This window comes from Acinonyx jubatus, chromosome C1, assembly GCF_027475565.1.
Source record: "Acinonyx jubatus isolate Ajub_Pintada_27869175 chromosome C1, VMU_Ajub_asm_v1.0, whole genome shotgun sequence".
NCBI lineage: Eukaryota > Metazoa > Chordata > Mammalia > Carnivora > Felidae > Acinonyx > Acinonyx jubatus.
Window position 1 is genome coordinate 177,810,137 of NC_069381.1, and position 19,213 is coordinate 177,829,349.

The 19,213-nt window shown below is 36.1% G+C and overlaps 1 long non-coding RNA gene across 3 annotated transcripts in view; it reads right to left on the reverse strand.

Moving 5' to 3' along the window:
• LOC128314094 (uncharacterized) overlaps positions 1 to 19,213 on the reverse strand; it is a 302,527-nt gene that overhangs the window by 88,345 nt on the left and 194,969 nt on the right. Inside the window, exon 5 of one of the 3 annotated variants that reach the window (XR_008295497.1) lies at positions 12,560 to 13,988. The exons of the other annotated variants lie outside the window; for them this stretch is intronic. This is a non-coding gene — a long non-coding RNA (uncharacterized LOC128314094). Of the gene's footprint in view, positions 1 to 12,559; positions 13,989 to 19,213 lie in introns of those variants that run through there. 3 annotated transcript variants of the gene reach the window in all.

Sequence of the window (19,213 nt, forward strand, 5' to 3'; positions counted from 1 at the left end):
AAACTAATTTATTTACTCAGAAACACCAACCTAGGCTATGCCTGAACAAAATTTACCATAAATCAGTCCTTGAAGGGAGAATCTTGGTACAATTTTGTGATAAGAGTTGGGCTGAGTGGAAAGAAAGCTCTATACTTTCTGCAGGGTTCTACTTGTGGGTAATCACAGGGCATCATCGGGGTGTTCCTATCACTTTGCAGTAAGCCGATAGGGGTCTGTACTTTAGATATCATTTTCCAAAACACATTAAACAACCCTAATGCACTCTGGTGGGCCTTTTATTACTGTCCATAAATGCTTTAAAGCAAACAAAATCAGATCCGTGAAAATCACTGTTATTATATATTTACCAAAAATCTATGCTGCTCTAAGTAAATGGAAGTTACTGGTAGAGCAAATCTGACATGTTAAGGTATGATGGCTCTGAAAATTTTCACAGGGAAAGTCATTTTAAATTAAAGACTGAAAATCTTTATACTCTTTGTACTTTTTATAAGCCTGGGTGCTTTAAGTATTCGAATTTAAATACTTGATTGGTTAGTCCTGAGTGTTTGTTGCTGAACATCTAGTGAAAGTTACCAATATTTTAAACATCAATTTTCACAGAAACAAATAACACATTTTTTAGCATTACAGGCAGAATAAAGGGAAGAAATTTTAGGTAAAATGAAGCTCTTGTGAATGAGACTTCATTATTATAAAAGCAGAATGCTTATTTTAACAGCAAAACCATACTGTAATATAAAAAGTATTTCTAGAATATTTTGCAAACTCCACATATTAATGAAAGCCTTCATTTGTATTCAATAATTATATGATCTCTTAAGTTAATTTACTTGGACGCATCTTAGCTAATAAGCAGATAACATAATAAAAATGTAGGTGTTGTGGTTTTAGATATTTCAATTTTGAACAGAGAAGATAAAAGTATTTAGACTTCTCTTTATACCACAGTAACTAAACTGTATGTTTGATGTGTCCTTCTTATGTATAAAACTTTTAAGCGGAATTTAAGATTTTAACACAAAAATAGGCAGTCTTCTGGTTTTTTCTTTAGTTATATTATTAACTTTTCAAGGAAAACAGGCCTAGCTCAATGAATAATTCATTATGAGTAGGAGGGAAAAACTGTAACATGAAAATCTTATTTGATATGATAAAACAGAACACATGTATTTATTCTTATGTCACTAAACATATACTATTCTAGGACAGTATCCCTTACAAGCGGAAATAACAAAATATGTGTATGACAATAGTAGCAAAATAAGCTATGCATCCAGGGTAGCTTATCTTACTTTTAAACAGACAGATGTTACACACACACACACACACACACACACACACACACACACACAGAGTTTTTTTTTTTTATCTTTCTTCCTTCCCTATGCTGAAGCCAAATATATTTTATTAACATTGGTTAAAATAACATCACATCCCAAATCTTTGAAGGAATAAAAATGTTCCAAAAGAGGAAAAAAACTTGTAGTATTGCTTCTTGAGATTCTTCAAGACCAAATAAAACAATCCTAAATCAATCATTTCAATAATCCTTTGACTTTCCTCTTTGCTGTATGCATCTATGAGGGCTTATAAACAGAAAACTAAAGAACACTTTAAGTTTTTCTGAAATTATATCAAGAATTGTGTAGTCATAGATAGCTTATGTTTCTGAAAATTGCATTTTTAAGGATAAACAAAAAAGGAAACACATTTTTTTTCCAAAAGCGTAATAGTTTTGAAAGCTAACACATCACACTTTTATACCCTTGACATTTAATTGAAATATATTATCCTACAGGAGTGTTTATTTTCAAACATGTATTTATAAATTTTAATGAATATTTACTGTGCATTTGATTCATTAAATGAAGTGCATAACTACTTTTGAAGATAAAGATGAATCTAAAAAATAGCATTGCATCTTATACCCTTAACAATGAGATGAGACACAGATCCTTGTTATTAAACCAATTCTATTAATGTGGGCAAAAATAGATAACTTCATTTTTTGTGGGGGCTTCCCCACTGACCATTGAAACCTGATATGGGAATTGATCTTTTATATCTTGGGTACAAATCAACTGAATTTCAGTCAATTTCCCAAGTTTTGTTTTTTTAAATTATGTTTAGTCCATCACAAAACAACCAAACAAAAAATCCATGTTTTTAAGTCCCCAAAATGGTTTTATTTCGTATTCAACAGTGCAGTGCAGTTTCATAAGACGACTGAAATTATAATTAACTTAGATCTCTATTTCAATATACTTTAGGCCCATCTCACTTAGAAGTAATATATTTTGGGCCCATCATTAATCAGGACCTGTGGGATAGGACTTTCTCTAAAAGATCAAGTCATTACATTGACAGTGTTTACACTAAATATTAGTAACAGGGTGAAATGCATTATCATCACATGCCCAATTCAAATTTCACCTTGTTTTATTTATCAGATTAAATAAAGGGCCAATGTTAAGGTCATTTTGATCCAGTGGTCTCAACTAGTCACAGATGAATTTCTGTTAAAAGCAAAAATGTCACTATCTAATAAAAGTTCTTAGGTCTGCTTAATTATGTTAGATTAACTCTTCTATTAATACAATTAAATTCATGAAGTTATTTGAGAAAATATGCAAAAGTTAAAACTATACAAGAGCCCAAATACAGTAAGCCTATTTTGGTGATTAGAAATTCTTCATTTGAATTATAAATTGTTGTAAGTCACTGTGGTTAAAAACGGAACTACCTCTTAAAGTAAACTTGTAGACTATTAGAAATATCTTGAGTTCCCTCAGTAAAAATTTACACAAGCTTTTCTATCTGTCTTTAAAAATGTGTTTTGATATAATGATATATCTCTAAAGCAATACTTTCTAAAAACTAACAAAAACTTTAATGTTTTCCTTTACCAAAAGCATTTCATGTTTACAGCTGTAACAGCATTGCAACCCGTCTTGAGGGTTAACTTGATTCAAGTTTATGCACTCCTTGCTTCCAGACCGAAGGCCCCTTGGTGTATAGTAGAACAAACCTACCTTCCTTGAGATTTGCAGACCACGGGTCTTGAGGAGTGAAGGGCCAGACTCTCCCAGAAGATGAGGCCCGACCACATTCAAAAACAGCTGCCACTGATGGCAGCTAGTCTGTTCAGGGTCATGTGGACATGGGAGTAACCGCTTGGGCACCCACTTCTCTTGCATGTAGCTCTTACCATTTCCCACACCTCTCCCTTAAAACCCTCCCAGCTTCACCTGTCCCAGGAAGATTGTCTTTAGGATGTTAGCCCACCATCTTCCCAGGTTGCCAGCTTCCTGAATAAAACAACCTTTCCTTTCCTACCATCACTTGTCTCTCAAATATTGATTTTCAAGCGGTGAGTAACTAACCCTGAGTTCAGAACCAGTTCTATGTCCAGTAACATAGCTGAGCGATTTTTTCCCATTTCCTCTTGACAAAATTTTAAGGAAATTCTTTCATTGTAAGTATGTATTACATGATATATTATGCATATACATATGACACACATATATTCCTTGCAATACAAAGAAACAGTACATTTCCTCTTCGTGTGAAAACATGTGTATAGCATATTTTTCAATTTTTTTAATATTTATTTTTGAGAGAGAGAGAGGGAGAGAGCGAGCGAGCAAGCAGAGAAGGGGCAGAGAGAGAGAGGGAGACACAGAATCTAAAGCAGGCTCTAGGCTCCAAGCTGTCAGCACAGAGCCCGATGCCAGGGCTCCAACTCACAAGCTGGGGGATCATGACCGGAGCTGAAGTCAGACGCTCTACTATCTGAGCTACCCAGGCACCCCTATTTTTCAAGTTTTTTAAGATTATTACTTTTTGTTTTGGTAACTCAAGCAATAATAGATACTATAACTATTACAAACATCGTTAAAAAGGAACATGTCTCTTGTTCTTAAGATGTAAAGCTCGCCATGAAGGGACACAGGATTCACATTCAAGTCATCAGGAAATACTGTATCTCTTCCTTTCTGCTCTGAGCCACCTACATTTCTGGCTTACAGCCAGAGCCTGTTAAGATTCTCTGCTTCAATCCTTGTGTGATAATCTATTCTCAACTTGGTATCCAGCATAATTCTTTAAATGTTTAAATCAGAGTCACTGATGATGCTCTAGAACTCTCTCTGCTTTTTCTGAGACTTTGATCTTTATACCCATAAAAATATTTAGTAAACCTTGATCTGGTAAAAGTTCTGAATCATCACTTTGACTTGACACCCTGACTTAAAAACTATTGAAATTTCATGAAAAATACCAAAAACAGGTGTTTTGGGACCTATCATTCTTGGATATTTTCATGAAAATTTTCCAACTGATACTGAATACAATGAAAGAAAATTTGGAAATGTCATTTAGGAAATGCAGTATTTGTTTAGTATTATTTACAAAGTAATTTATAAAATAGTTCCTCGAAGTATTAAATATTTTTTAAATATTGATGATAGCTTTCTTATCAAAGAGAAATCAGCTACATCTGTGCTGAAGAACATTTATGTATATTCAACACCAACGTTTTAATACAAACATTCTAAATATCTAATTCCTGTGTGTATGTAAAAATATGTGTGAATTTTGGCAATTTTAGCTTCAAGTTAGATTGGTGGATATTTGTTCCTTTTTAAATATAATACTATATGGCACACGGACCACAAATAATTTCTAATATACTCAGGATCCAGTGGTTTGTTAACTTAGGAAGAAGAGTTAAAATGATGATCTACTCCACCAAAATTTGTAGTGATACTAGATTAAAAAATAGAACTTTATCTTCAATCTTGAACTTTTTTAGGTGTATAATAACATTCTTATTAATGCCAGATGTTCCAATTAGAATTTCTACATGCTTCACTTTCATTGCATGACTTGTATGAAAAAGTGAAAGATTAATAGAATTCTCTGGTTCTCTCTCTGAAGCATCTGACAGCACTGCTTTAAAACTGCCACCTTTATGGGGTGCCTGGGTGGCTCAGTCGGTTGAGCGTCCGACTTCAGCTCAGGTCACGATCTCACGGTTCGTGAGTTCGAGCCCCGCGTCAGGCTCTGGGCTGATGGCTCAGAGCCTGGAGCCTGCTTCCGATTCTGTGTCTCCCTCTCTCTCTGCCCCTCCCCCATTCATGCTCTGTCTCTCTCTGTCTCAAAAATAAATAAACATTAAAAGAGTTTTTTTTAAAAATAAAATTTCCACCTTTAGGGGCATCTGGGTGGCTGAGTGGGTTAAAAGTCTGACTTTGGTCAGGTCATGATCTTGTGGTTTGTGAGTTCAAGCCTCCCATTGGGCTCTGCCCTGGCAGTGCAGAACCTGCTTGGGATTCTCTTTCCCTCTTGCTCTCTGCCCTTCCCGAAATTGTCTGTGTGTGTGCATGCGTGTTCTCTCTCTCTCTCTCTCTCTCTCAAAGTAAATAAATAAGTAAACCTAAAAAATAAAATAAAATTGGCTCTTCTAAAATTATCACTCTTTGCTAGTGTAGCCAGAATATCAGTAAGTTCATATCCTGTGGCAAACAGTTCACATGCAAAACAAAACTTGGGTTAAAAAAAATGAGCTAATTTAGAAGTTATATGATCTAAAGGAAAAGCTACGCTTCGTTCACTGATACGTAGCAGCATCTCTGCCACTGCACATATTAGTCATTTTAAAGGACTGTATAGTCTTATTTATTTTTTTTTAGGTTTATTTATTTAATTTCAAAGAGAGAGGAAGAGAGGGCACATGAGTGGGGGAGAGGCAGAAAGAGAGAGAATGGTGAGAGAGAATCCCAAGCTCCATGCCTAGCTCTGCAGGGATCAACCCCAGGAACTGAACTGTGAGATCATGACGCACCAAAACCAAGAGGCAGATGCCCAACCAACTGAGCCGCACAGGAGTCCCTAAGATAGTTTTCTTCAAATAATGATAGAAAATGCTGGTTTATTCAGCAGACTTGTGCTTTCTGATTTCTCCTTTTTTTTCCAAATATGGTAAAATACATGTCTGCTCAATCTTATGGCAGTGATAATACCACAGTCCTCATGATGGATGTTAAATAACTACAAAGATTTTGTCTAACTTACGTGTCAATTATCAACTGTCTTACAAGTAGAAAATCAGTAAACGTGATGGTTTTTTTTTTTTAGCTCATTCCTTTTAGGTTTTATTGCAGAAAAAAAAACCTTATGTAACAATAACATGAATAGTAAGTTGAAGACTTATAACATAAAGTGATTGCAAAACTACTGTGACATTTTAGACGACTTCCTATATGCACACAGCAGAGATCCTCAACCTCCATTTTTTTTCACATATTCCATATACAACCAACTCCTGATATTTCCTACTGACTTTATCAATTGTCTGGGCTTGTGATCTTCTATAAAACTGGCTGATATGGCAAGTAGCCTGTCAGGGGCATCAAATACTTTTCTCAACACTGCCCAAACTCCAAAAGGAGTTATCTCCTCATAATTATTACTATCTGAACACATCTAATTTTATTAGCCAGCCTCATACATACTTCTGTAAAGAGATAATGATAGAAGTGCTATAAGTGGATTTTTTTAGATTTATCCATGTCTTAAATTAATACCTGATTCACTGCATGTTCAGCTACTAGAGTAATGAATTAGATTGAACACTGGGACACGGGGCATGAACAAGCAAATACAAATAAATGGTCATAAGGCTTGTGTTTTCACTTTGTTCTTTAACACAAAATAGAGGTTTTTAAAGCTAATGAGTGGGAAAGATAAGAAGATACTATACTTGTGACTCCATATGACTAAAATACCTGAAAAACATTCATGCTCTCCACCAGCCACCAATATTTCCTAGTCTTCCTTAAAATTAGGTTGGGATCATGTGACAATTCTGTTCAAAGAATGGCGAGTATGTGTATTATTTCTGGCCTAGGGCACTAAAGAGGCAGTGTGCCTCCCCCTCTCCTCTCTTTCCCTGCCTTTAATTACTTTTTGAGGCCATAAGATAAAACAAACAAACAAACAAACAAACAAAAAAACTGAGTTCCAAAGGGTCTCATTACAGGGCAGAAACTAACTTGTACCATCATCAAACTGGCACAGCAATTTACTAAAAACCATTTCTTGTGCCAAACCCTAAGAGCTGGAGGTGTTCAGGGTTTGTATTTTCCGCTGTCATTGTTGTTTCATTTTTGTTGTTGTTGTGGGGTGGTTTTTTTGTTGTCTTGTTTTCTGCGTTTTTTTAGTTACTACAGCCTCTTCTAGCCTAGTACCTCCCGACAAATACATTTCTTCTCCAGATATTCCATTGTTTGCTCTGTCACATTTTCAGGTTTTGTTTAAATATCCCCTGTTGGGGGAAGTCCTCCTTGACCACTGAAATAAATCATTTGCATTTTAGAACTAGATTAAGCTTTTGTTCAACACTATTAAGGAGAAGACTGTGAGTGGAGACTGGGGGGTTGGTGGACAAGGATGGGAAATTGGGTTGGGGGACATATGTTCCCTAATTCTAAGCAACTAATCTATTATTACTATTGTTACTATTTAGACAAAAATTCTGCTCTTCTGTTTTAAGATTTATTATGGTCTTGTTTTCAGAAATACACAAATGGTTACAACCATCACTAAGAGGGGGAGGTGAGAGGTAGGGCAAAAATAAAAAAGGAAGCATCAGTCTTGAAAATGCTTTTTAAAATACCATCCATGTTTTTATAACACTTTTTAAAATACTATTTTTGCCAGTACCATACTGTTTGATTACTGTAGTTTCATAACGTATTTTGAAATCAGAAGGTATAATGCCTCTAGCTTTGTTCCTCTTGCAAAAGACTGCTTAGGCTATTCGAGGTCTTTTGTAGCTCCAAATGAATTTTAGGATTACTGTGTCTATTTCTGCCAATAATGCCATTAGGATTGTAATAGGGATTGCATTGAATCTGTAGATCACTTTGGTAGTATAGACTTTTAAATGATATTATTTTAATCCATAAACAGAATGTCATTCCATTTATGTGTCTTATTTAACTCCCTTTATCAATTTTTTTTAATTTTCAGTGTACAAGTATATTACCTAATGAGTTTTTTCTAAGTATTTTATTATTTTTGTAAATATTGTAAATGAGGTTGTTTTAATTTCCTTTTCAGATAATTCAGTTAGTGTATAGAAATGAATTGGCATATAGATCAATGGAACAGAATACAAAGACCAGAAATCCACACATTTATGGTTAACCGATCTACAAGGGTGCCAAGAACACACAATAGGGAAAGGATATTCTCTTCAATAAATGATGTTAGAAGATAAATGATGTTAGATGTACACAGAAACAACGGAATTAGACCTGAATCTTACACTTTATACCAAAATAAACTCAAAATGCATTAAAGACTTCAACATAAGACTTGAAACCATAAGATGGCTAGGAAAAAACAGAAAACCAACAGGAGAAAAGCTTTGTGACATTCCTCTTGGAAGTGATTTTTGTTGTGGTGGTGGTTTTTTGTTTGTTTGTTTCTTTGTTTGTTTTAGGGGCAGGGAGAGGGGCAGATGGAAAGGAAGAGAGAGAATCTTTATGCCCAGCCCAGAGTTGATACAGGGCTTGATCTCATGACTATGAGTTCATGACCTGAGCTCAAATCAAGTAGGACACTTGACCCGACTGAGCCACCCATGGGCCTCAGCTATAATAATTTTTTGTATGTAATACCAAAAGCATGGCAACAAAAGTAAAAATAGAGAAGTAGAAGTACATCTAACTAAAAAGCTTCTGTACAGCAAAGGAACAATCAACAAAGTGAAAAGGTAATTTGTGAAATGGGAAAAATATTTACAAACCATGTATCTGATAAGGGGTTAATCTCCAAAATATATAACTCAATAGCAAAAAAAAAAAAAAAAATCAAATTAAATGAATAAAAAAACAGGCAAGGGATGTGAAAGGGCTTTTCTCAGAAAAAGACATACAAATGGCCAAGAGGTATATGAAACGGTGCTCAGCATCGCTAATCATCAGGAAAATGCAAATCAAAACTACAATAATATATCTCTTTACATTTGTGACAATGGTTATTACCGAAAGAACAAAAGATAACCATTTGTATAATAATTATAGGAAACAGTATGATGGTTCTTCAAAAAAAAAAAAAAATCAAAAACAGAGCTACTATATATGCAGCAATCTTACTTCTGGGCATATATCCAAAGAAATCGAAATCACGATCTTGAAGAGAAATATCTGTACTCTCAGAGTCCATGCAGCATTATTCATAATAACCAAGATAAGGAGACAACGGAAAAGTCAGTTAACGAATGAACGGACAGAGAAAATGTGGTCTAAATAGTACCTGTACCCTGGCGAAGAGCCAAAAAGGATGGGCGTTTGCGTGGTGGGTGATGTCAGACAGACTCCTCCTGGATGAGCGTCTTCGGGCTTCCTCGGGGGAGTTTTCGCCGCGTGGGACTCCCCTGCCAACCCCCCTTGACCTCCTGAGATCCTGCGAGATCCCGGGAGAACGGGATCCCTCTGGGAAAAGTGGTTGCAGCTGCAGTCTCCTGATTTGGCCATTCTCTGAGCTGCCCAGACACTCAGCATGTGTCAGCACTTTCTCGACTTGCTCCTTCGTTAGGACCCATGCTTTCTCCCGAACACACCCAACGCCATTTGGAGAAGCCACACAGCACACCCCACAGACTCCCAAGGGTGCCCTGCTTGCCTTCCTGGGAATCCCCACACTCCATCCACCTGTATCAGGTCCTGGCTCTGGCCGGAAGTTGTCCTCAGCTGTGTGAAACAAAGGCGCCTCTAATGATATTCAGCTTCTTAAAAAGAAAAAAAAAAAAAAAAAAGAAATCTGCCATCTGTGGCAATACGGATGAACCTGGAGGACTTTACACTAAATCAAATAAGCCAGCCATAGAAAGACAAATACTGCATGATCTCACTTGTAAGTGGAATCTAAAATAATCAAACTCCTAGAAACAGAGTAGAATGGTAGTTGCTAGGGTCTGAGGAAGGGGGAAATGGGATGATGCGGGTCAAAAGGTACAAAGTTTCAGTTTTGCAAGATGAGTAAGTTCTGGAGGCTCTAATGTGCATAATGGTGACAACAGCTAACAATACTATATTGTATACTTGAAATTTGCTAAAAGAATAGATCTTAAGTGTTCTCACCAAAAAGATTAAAAAGAAGAAGAAGAAGAAAATAACTGTATGAGGTAACAGATATATTCATTAGCTAGATTCTGGTGCTCATTCCACAATTTACACATATTTTAAAACATCAAATTTACACACCTTAAATAGATGCAAGTTTTGTTTTTCAATTATACCTCAATAGAGCTATTTAAAAAATACTGTCCATTAGGCCACTGCTTATCTGTGCCCACTTGACATTTCTTCACAGCATGTTACACACATGGCTTAGGTTATATAGTTATTTATTATGTACTTATTATATGAGGGGTCTGATAGAAGTTAATTTCATTGAGAACTTTAGATTTAACTTTAGAAAGTTCATTCAGAATTTTCTTATACTAAGTTTCCAGTGACAAGAATAGAACTACATATTTAGTTGATGTGAACGCACAATAAATGATTTCTAACTACATGAAGAAATTCTCATTTCATTTTGGATAGAGAGGATAGCATTAAAAAGTGAGTCTTTGCTGGGGCGTCTGGGTGGCTGAGTCGGTTAAGCATCGGACTATTGATCTCCACTCAAGTCATGATCTCGCCATTCAGTGATTCAGTTTGTGAGTTTGAGCCCCATATCGGGCTCTGCACTGACAGCGCGGAGCCTGCTTGGGATCCTGTCTCACCCCTTCTCTGGCACCCCCCTCAAAATCAATCAATTAATTTTTTTAAAATGAGTCTTGGGGTGCCTGGATGGCTCAGTCAATTAAGCAGTGGACTCTTGGATTCGGCTCAGGTCATGATCTCACAGTTCATGAGTTCAAGCCCTGTGGAGGTCTCTGTGCTGACAGTGCAGACCCTGTTTTGGGATTCTCTCTCTCTCTCCCCCTCTGTCTCTGCCCCTCCTTCACTCTCTCTCTCCCTGTCTATCTCTCTCTCTCACTCAAAATAAATAAATAAACTTTAAAAAAAAAAGTGAGTCTTTGCTCTGTCAGTGGCCTTCTCACCTGCAGCTGTGGCTGCCATCAATATCAGGGAGAAGTAAATGTGAAAGTAAAAATTCAGTGGGCAGCTGAGTCAGGGGCACTGAGGAAAGAGATACACCATCTGAACATACCACTAAAACTGAAGAATAAAACAACACAACCAAATTTAGGAGTAGACAAGTGGCCACAAGAAGACAAACAAGGGAATGGAGATAAAGAAGTAGTGAGCAACAGCCTAGAAATCTGTCGAAAGAAATCTTGTTTTCCTTGCACACTTGAGTTGTTGCTGTAACTCCTGCTGTACAATGGGGCAACCTGGAGAAGGGTTTTTACTAGAATGTGATCAGTAGAGATGTTAAGATATTAATTGTCTAATAAACCAAATTTAAAAAACTATTTATATAGAAAATCCATAAAACATTACAGGATGTGACCCTATCACTTTCTTTGTCTTTTTTTATCTTGTTAAATTTAATATTTTCTATGAACTAAACAGCATTTATTTTGAGAACTATGGGCAGGTTTCAATTTAAAAACAAAAAGGAGTCAAGACAAATTACTCATATCAAATAATCAGGAGTTAAAACACCAAACCAAAAAAGATTAAGAGAAGGCTTGATAATTCCTTAAAGTACCATGGGTAAGCACTGGTTGGCTTTCCATGTACAACTTGCAAAGTGAAGGTATTTGCCTACTGATATAGATCATTTTTCACCTTACTATTTTATAAAATACTGAAACTTCTAATGCTTATCATCTTATAGTTCTATAGATTTCTGTACTCATAGCAATTTTCACACATCTTAAAACCAAATCAAAATTTAAATAGGACACAAATTTTATGATAAATCAGTTACAATACCATTACTATTCAACTGGTTTACATGGTAGCAGTTTGAAGGAGCAAAACATCATCTCAATGTCAAAAATCACATGCCTTTTACTGTTCCGATTTCCCGTTAGTAATTATACTATTAAATTGATCATTATGGCATCAATTCTGCAGAGGTGTCTCAAAGAGTGCTGTGACAATTCTCACTCATTAAATTTTACAATGTTCTGATATAATCACAAATATTTTGTCTTAATTGCATTTTACTGCTAAAAGACACTTGCTTACTTTGTGAGCTGTGCAAATCAGGAAACAACAGATGTTAGCGAGTATGCCACGAAAGGGGGACACTTTTGCACTGTTGGTGGGAATGCAAACTGGTGAAGCCACTCTGGAAAACAGTATGGAGGTTCTTCAAAAAATTGAAAATAGAACTACCCTATGACCCAGCAATTGCACTACTAGGTATTTATCCAAAAGATACAAAAATGCTGATTCGAAGGGGAACGTGCACCCCAATATTTATAGTAGCACTATCGACAATAGCCAAATTATGGAAAGAGCCCAAATGCCCTTCGACTGATGAATGGATAAAGAAGATGTGGTACACGCGCGCACGCTGGAATATTACTCGGCAATCAAAAAGAATGAAATCTTGCCATTTGCGACAGTGTCAGTTGAACTACCGTGTATTATGCTAAGTGAAATAAGTCAGTCAGAAAAAGACAAATATTATATGATTTCACTCACATGTGGAATTTAAGAAACACAACAAATTAACATAGGGGATGGGAAGCACAAATAGGATTCAAACAAAGAGGGAGGCAAACCATAAAAGACCTTTAAATACAGAGAACAAACTGAGGGTTGCTGGAGGGGAGATGTGTGGGCTAATGGGCTAAATGTATGATGGACATTAAGGAGGGCACTTCTTGAGATGAACACTAGGTGTTATATGTAAATGATGAATCACAAATTCTACTCCTAAAACCATTACTACACTGTATGTTAACTAACTTCGATTTAAATTAAAAAAAAAAGACAAGAAAAAAATAAATAAAAGGCCTGCCTCTTTATTGATACTGTAAATTGACATACTACTTTTTCTGAGAACATTACAAGTATTTCCCAAAATAATTTGATGATAGCCTAGGTAATTATTATCCAGATTGCTGAGATATGTATGTATGATTGCAATAACAACAATAGACTTTCCAGCAACAATAAGTAAATAAAAGTGCCAAATTATTAAGTACCCATTATTTTACTTATTTATTTAGTTCATTAGTTAGGTTTTGTTTATAGAGACAGAAAGTTACTTCAATTTATATATAGATTAAATGTGTTGAAGTGAGAAACAAATTTTGTGTGTTCAGTAGAAAAGTTACATTACAACTTATTTTACACAGGCTAAAATATTAGCAATGTCTTCATTTTTGTTTGTAAAGCAGACATATATAAATCTATATATTTTTAAAGTTTTCCTTCTTCCTAATATATTTTGTACATTGTCTTAAAACATATTTTAGGCCAGAAGTATCACAGCTCAAGTAAAATAATCAGATTCCTTAGCCAGAGACAATTCTCATATACATTCTCTGAATCTTATTTTGATCTTTATGAGAAGTTTGAGCATATGCACTTGTTTTTAAATACACCTATAAATTATCGTATCACTATAATTTTTAAAAATATCCCTGGATTTTTATTAAAATAATTATAAAATGCCTACCTAAATTTCTCTAGGACAATAAACACAGAGAAACATTGACTTCTTACAGCAACATTTATTCCTCACATATTTCATAAAGCAATTTTGAAACTAGGAACTAGAATGACGAATTTGTCAGCACAGAATTAATTTGCGCTTCATTCAATGTGCCGATTGTTTGTTTCTTTATTTATTTTTGCCAAAGGAAACCTGTATCATTGTTACATCACTAGGAAAATAATCAATAAAATGTGCCTCTTTTAAGTGGTTCCATTTTATACGTGGAATTGTAAGATTTTCTCAAATGTTTTTGATCCACCTTCATATCATTCATGGTGACCCTGAGTAAAAAAAAAAAAAGACATACACATTAACATAAGTTGAAAGAGTGTGAAAGTCTGATTAAATGAAAGCACTGATGGGTGTTTAGGTAATATTTCCAGAGCTTCCGTTTATTAGGCTCATCAGTGTTTCTGTTGTCTGGTGAACAGATTCACCCAAAAGTGGACCCAGTTGTGCAGTTTGGATTTCCTGGACCACATGCTAGATGGGAACAGAGCTGCCTTTTTCTCCCAGTGGGAGGGGTTGCAACTGAAATCAGCTTCCCATAGGGTGGCTTCCTCACCCCTATAAGGGGTGCAATTTACCAAAGATCCCCTGCAATTTACCAAAGATCCCAATCTCTCCAGGTGCTACAAATGCCAGGTCATTCAAATAGCATCATGTATAAACCAAACAGGATGGTTCTCACACTTCAATATAAAATGTAAGAAACAGCAGGCAGTCTCTCCTGTAGAGCACAAACCCACTGAATGTTTGATCGTACCCGGCACAGTACACACCTTGCAGGCTGATGGCAGGATTGCAGGACCTGTGCCCTCTCTTGCTTATCTGTGGTTTGTAAGTTTTCTCCGTAAAGACTCTTTACTGGGGCGCCTGGGTGGCTCCATCGGTTAGGCGTCCAACTCTTGACTTCAGCTCAGGTCATGATCTCATGGTTTGTTAGTTCAAGCCCCCACCAGGCTCTGTGCTGACAGCGTGGTACCTGCTTGGGATTCTCTCTGTCTCTCTGACTGACTTATTTCACTTAGCATTATACTCTAGCTCCAATCATGTTGTTGCAAATGGCAGGATTTCATTTTATGGCTGAATAATATTCCATTGTGTATGTATATCACATCTTCTTTATTCATTCATCAATCAGTGGACACTTGGGCTGCTTCCATATATTAACTATTGTAAATAATGCTGCTATAAACATAAGAGTGCATGTATCCCTTTGAATTAGTGTCCTTGTATTCTTTGGGTAAATATCCAGTAGTGTGATTGGTGGATTATAAGGTAGTTTCAGTTTTTATTTTGGAGGACCTTCCATACTGTTTTCCACCATGGCTGTACCAGTTTGTATTACCACCAATAGTGCAGGAGGGTTCCTTTTCTCCACATCATCGCCAACACCTGTTGTTCTTGTGTTGTTAATTTTAGTCATTCTGACAGGTGTAAGGTGATATCTCATTGTGGTTTTGATTTGTGTTTCCCTGATGCTGAGTGATGATGAGCATCTTTTCATGTATCTATTGGCAATCAGGATGTCTTCTTTGGATAAATGTCTGTTCATGTCTTCTTCCTATTTTTCATTGGATTATTTGGGTTTTTTGGTCTTGAGTTGTATAAATTCTTTATATGTTTTGGATACTTACCCTTTATTGGATATATCATTTGAAAATATCTTCTCCCATTCCGTAGGTTGACTTTTAGTATTTTCTATTGTTTCCTTTGCTAGGCAGAAGTTTTTTTTATTTTGAGATACTTCCAATAGTTTATTTTTTGTTTTGTTTCCCTTGCCTCAGGAGACATATGTAGAAAGAAATTGCTATGGCTAATGTCAAAGAAGTAATTGCCTATATTCTCGTTTAGGACTTTGATGGTTTCCTGACTCACATTTAAATTTTTAATTCATTTTTAATTTATTTTTGTGTATGGTGTCAGAAAGTGGTCCAATTTCATTCTTCTGTATAGTGCTGTCAATTTTCCCAACACCATTTGTTGAACAGACTTTTTCCCATTGGATATTCTTTCCTGCTTTGTCCAAGATTAATTGACCATATAACTGTAAATTTATTTCTGGATTTTCTATTCTGTTCACCCGCTAAATGTGGGCAAGAGATTTAGCTTCTCTTACACTCTGTTTTAAAATTAATAATAATAATGATATAGTTTTCTCTATAGATTATAATTTTATAGAAAAACAATGAATTCAAAAAAGTGTCTTTTTAAAAATATTTTATTTATGTATTTATGTATTTATTTACTTACTTACTTACTTATTTATTTTGAGAGAGAGAGAGAGAGCGTGCATGCATGCATGCGTGAGACAGTGGGGCAGGGTCAGAGAGAAAATCCCAAACAGGCTTTGCACCGCAAGATCATAATCTAAGCTGAAATCAAAAGTTAGACACTTAACAGACTGAACCAACCAGGCACCCCAATAAAATATCTTCTTGGGCAAAGGGAACGGTATATTGTGAATTTGGTTAAGAGCATAAGCCCCGGTGCTGTACCACCTGGGTTTAGATAATAGCCAAAATACCTATTAACTCTGTTATCGGGCAAGAAATCCAAGTCAACTGTGCCTCGGTATCCTTAGTTGTAGAATGGAAATGCCAACAGCACTTACCTTGCAGTGTTGTTGTGTTAGGAGAAGTCTACTTATGTGACCACTTAGAACCATGATCGGGTTTCATAAGTGTCCTCTGAGGGGAGGACACCTATGAAATACTTACCTATTATTAAGTTAAGTATATAACTGATGATCCAAATCACAATACTTTTGACATAAAAGGTATTTCATTAATAAGTATTCCCAAACACAAACCAAGAAACTCCCAGTCAAACTGGAATATATGATTAACTTAGCTAATAGACTCTTAACTTGATTACAAGATTCAAAAATATCTTTTAAAAATATAAATATAACATTAATCAATACTAAAGGGTTATTAAGAAAAATAGTCAAAGACGTAGGAATTTATGATGTATTAGTTCTGATGAGATTATGCTTAGAAAAATAGTAACAATACAGTGAAAACGAAGGGCTGACAGTTAGACAACTAACAATAAAGAAGAGAAAGTCTACCAGAGAAGGTTATAAAATATACAAGTATGTATGCTTCAAAAATGGCCTTTGTCATACTTGATAAAGCCCTCAAATATTTGTTTACAAGAATACTGTTTCTCATAATTATGCTATTAAAGTGAAGCGAGAAGGAATGAATGCCATTTTTTTTTACTGTCATGTCTTTCTCACAAAAATTGTGCCAAACAATATTCTGTTTAGGAATTAGCCTACAGTGGCAGTTACAACCTATATTTCATTAAATGAAAGGTAAATAAACATATTTTCATTGCACTCATTTCTTTTTTCAAGCTAAATACCCAATGCAATTTTAACATTAAATATGAAATGTTGCTTTCAATTTTAAGTGGATTCACTTTGATTTTCTATTTTCCAATGCCAAATGTCCTTGACTAATAAGGACCTGCAGGCCCTTCTCGAATAAGGACACTGCCAAGATTAAATAAAATAAGGCACCTTCAACACTTACCAGAGTGCTTAATGCATGCAATAAAGTTTAATACAGTTTAAATTTTATTATTTATACTTGCTTCCTTGCTAAACACAAAGATTAAAAAAGTGAACATAATGTAGATTCGGCCCGCTTGGTGCTTACTCTGCAGTTGGAGATTCTGATATTTCAAATACAGATTACAAAGCAATCTAGTAAATGCCATAATAGAGATTAGCCAAAAATTCTGGCTGGAGGTGTAGAGGCAGACGATTTATGGAATAATTTTAGACCACTTTTAAATCACAGAGGTACGATTTTCAAACTAGGAGAACTGCAGAATACTCAGCACGTAGCAGCATCTTCCAGACCACTGCCTCAAGAGACCTGGCCAAACCATCATGGCTTCTAGCAGCGGAAAGCCATTTCCCTAGAATGCCCTCAGCTCCCCTTAAAATGCCAGAACTGATTGTTTGCTCCAGCCGAAACCTGATGATAGACAGATAGGCTCCTGAACCTCTTTGTAGGGCACTTAGCTGAAAAGGCTGTAATGTTAAATCCTGTCTGTGGCCTTAGAGAAGTAGATCTACCACTGAACACTGTTTCTGCAAGTACTTGAGAGCTGTCTCTTTGAAACGTAAACGTTCAGGGAGATGACTCTCCCTCTCCCTGCCAGCCCCTGTGGAGGATAAGGACCTACATTGATGGGTGCCTTGCTCTAACTTACCACACTGCCTCCTGTCATAAGGACAGGAGGAGTCTGTTTCCCCTTCAAGTAAAGCGCCAACTAACAAACCTAGAAGGTCTAGTCAACCCTTTAACAGCCATCAGTGCCTTCCCCTTAGTACACCTCAGCCTTTCAAGTCTCTCAATTTTTGTTTGGGCAAAATTCGTTTCTATCACGCTGGACCTTCTTCTTTATTGAAGTTATTGAATAAAATATAGTCTTACCACTTTAGTGCCCAGCTTCAACTTTTACACGGGAATACCAAAGAGAACTGAAGAAAACTTTAGATCTATTTCTTAACTTCTTTGAATGGCTTTAAAAAGACCTATCATGCCCTTGTACTTATTACCTTTGGACAATAGAACAAAAATATCTTGTAAGTATAATTACATCACCTGAGCTTCTGTATTTAAGTAATCTAATGACACTTCTCACCATCATTTCACTAAGGGAAAATAGCACTGATTATTCAGCTCATATGTTATTCATTTTTAAATTCTTAGAAAAATACTCTCTGCAAGCTGATCAAACTGTACTTTTATGTCACTCCAAACCTGGTGCTTTTTTATTTTTATTTTTTTCACAAAGAAGTCTGAGCAGAATGAGGTGCCTATGCAGAAGGAAAGTCTGTGCAATGAAACACTGTGCACATCCTGGGTCTTTGTCCTCAGGTCCAAGCCTTGTGCTCCTTGTTCTGCTCTGTAACTCAGTGTAGCTGCTTTCCTGGTTCAGATATTGTCTGGTTACTTTCAACAAAGGCATTTGAGCAACACTAGAGGGAGGAAACTAGGCCAAGTCAGGGTTTTTCTCACTGCTCCTCTCTGCCTCAGGCAGCATCTCTCCAGGGTCTAGCCCTGAAGAAGAATGCCCCATGGTTCCTTCACCCCCACAGCCTGGCCTCCAGGAGTGCCATCTATACTTTGTTCAACACCCTGGGATAGCTTTTGCTACTCTTAATGTGGTCTCCGCTTTTCCACGACCCGTGTCACCACGTCCCTGCAGTACATTTTCTCTCCTATAAAAATATAAAGCTGTGTCCATTTTTCTGGCTAAACCCTGATGGAGACAAAACTCCCTGGAGGAAAAATGAAGTTAATGATGTGAGCAAGCAGGAGGAGACAGTCAGAAATGTCTTAAACCGTAAAACAAGTCAATTCTTGGTTTAAAATAGTGATTTGTATCTTACAGTTTCCCTGCAATTACATGATAAATCTCCATTTGTGTGGCATTTTAATATAATGAATACAGTTAACTTTTGAAGACAGAACACATA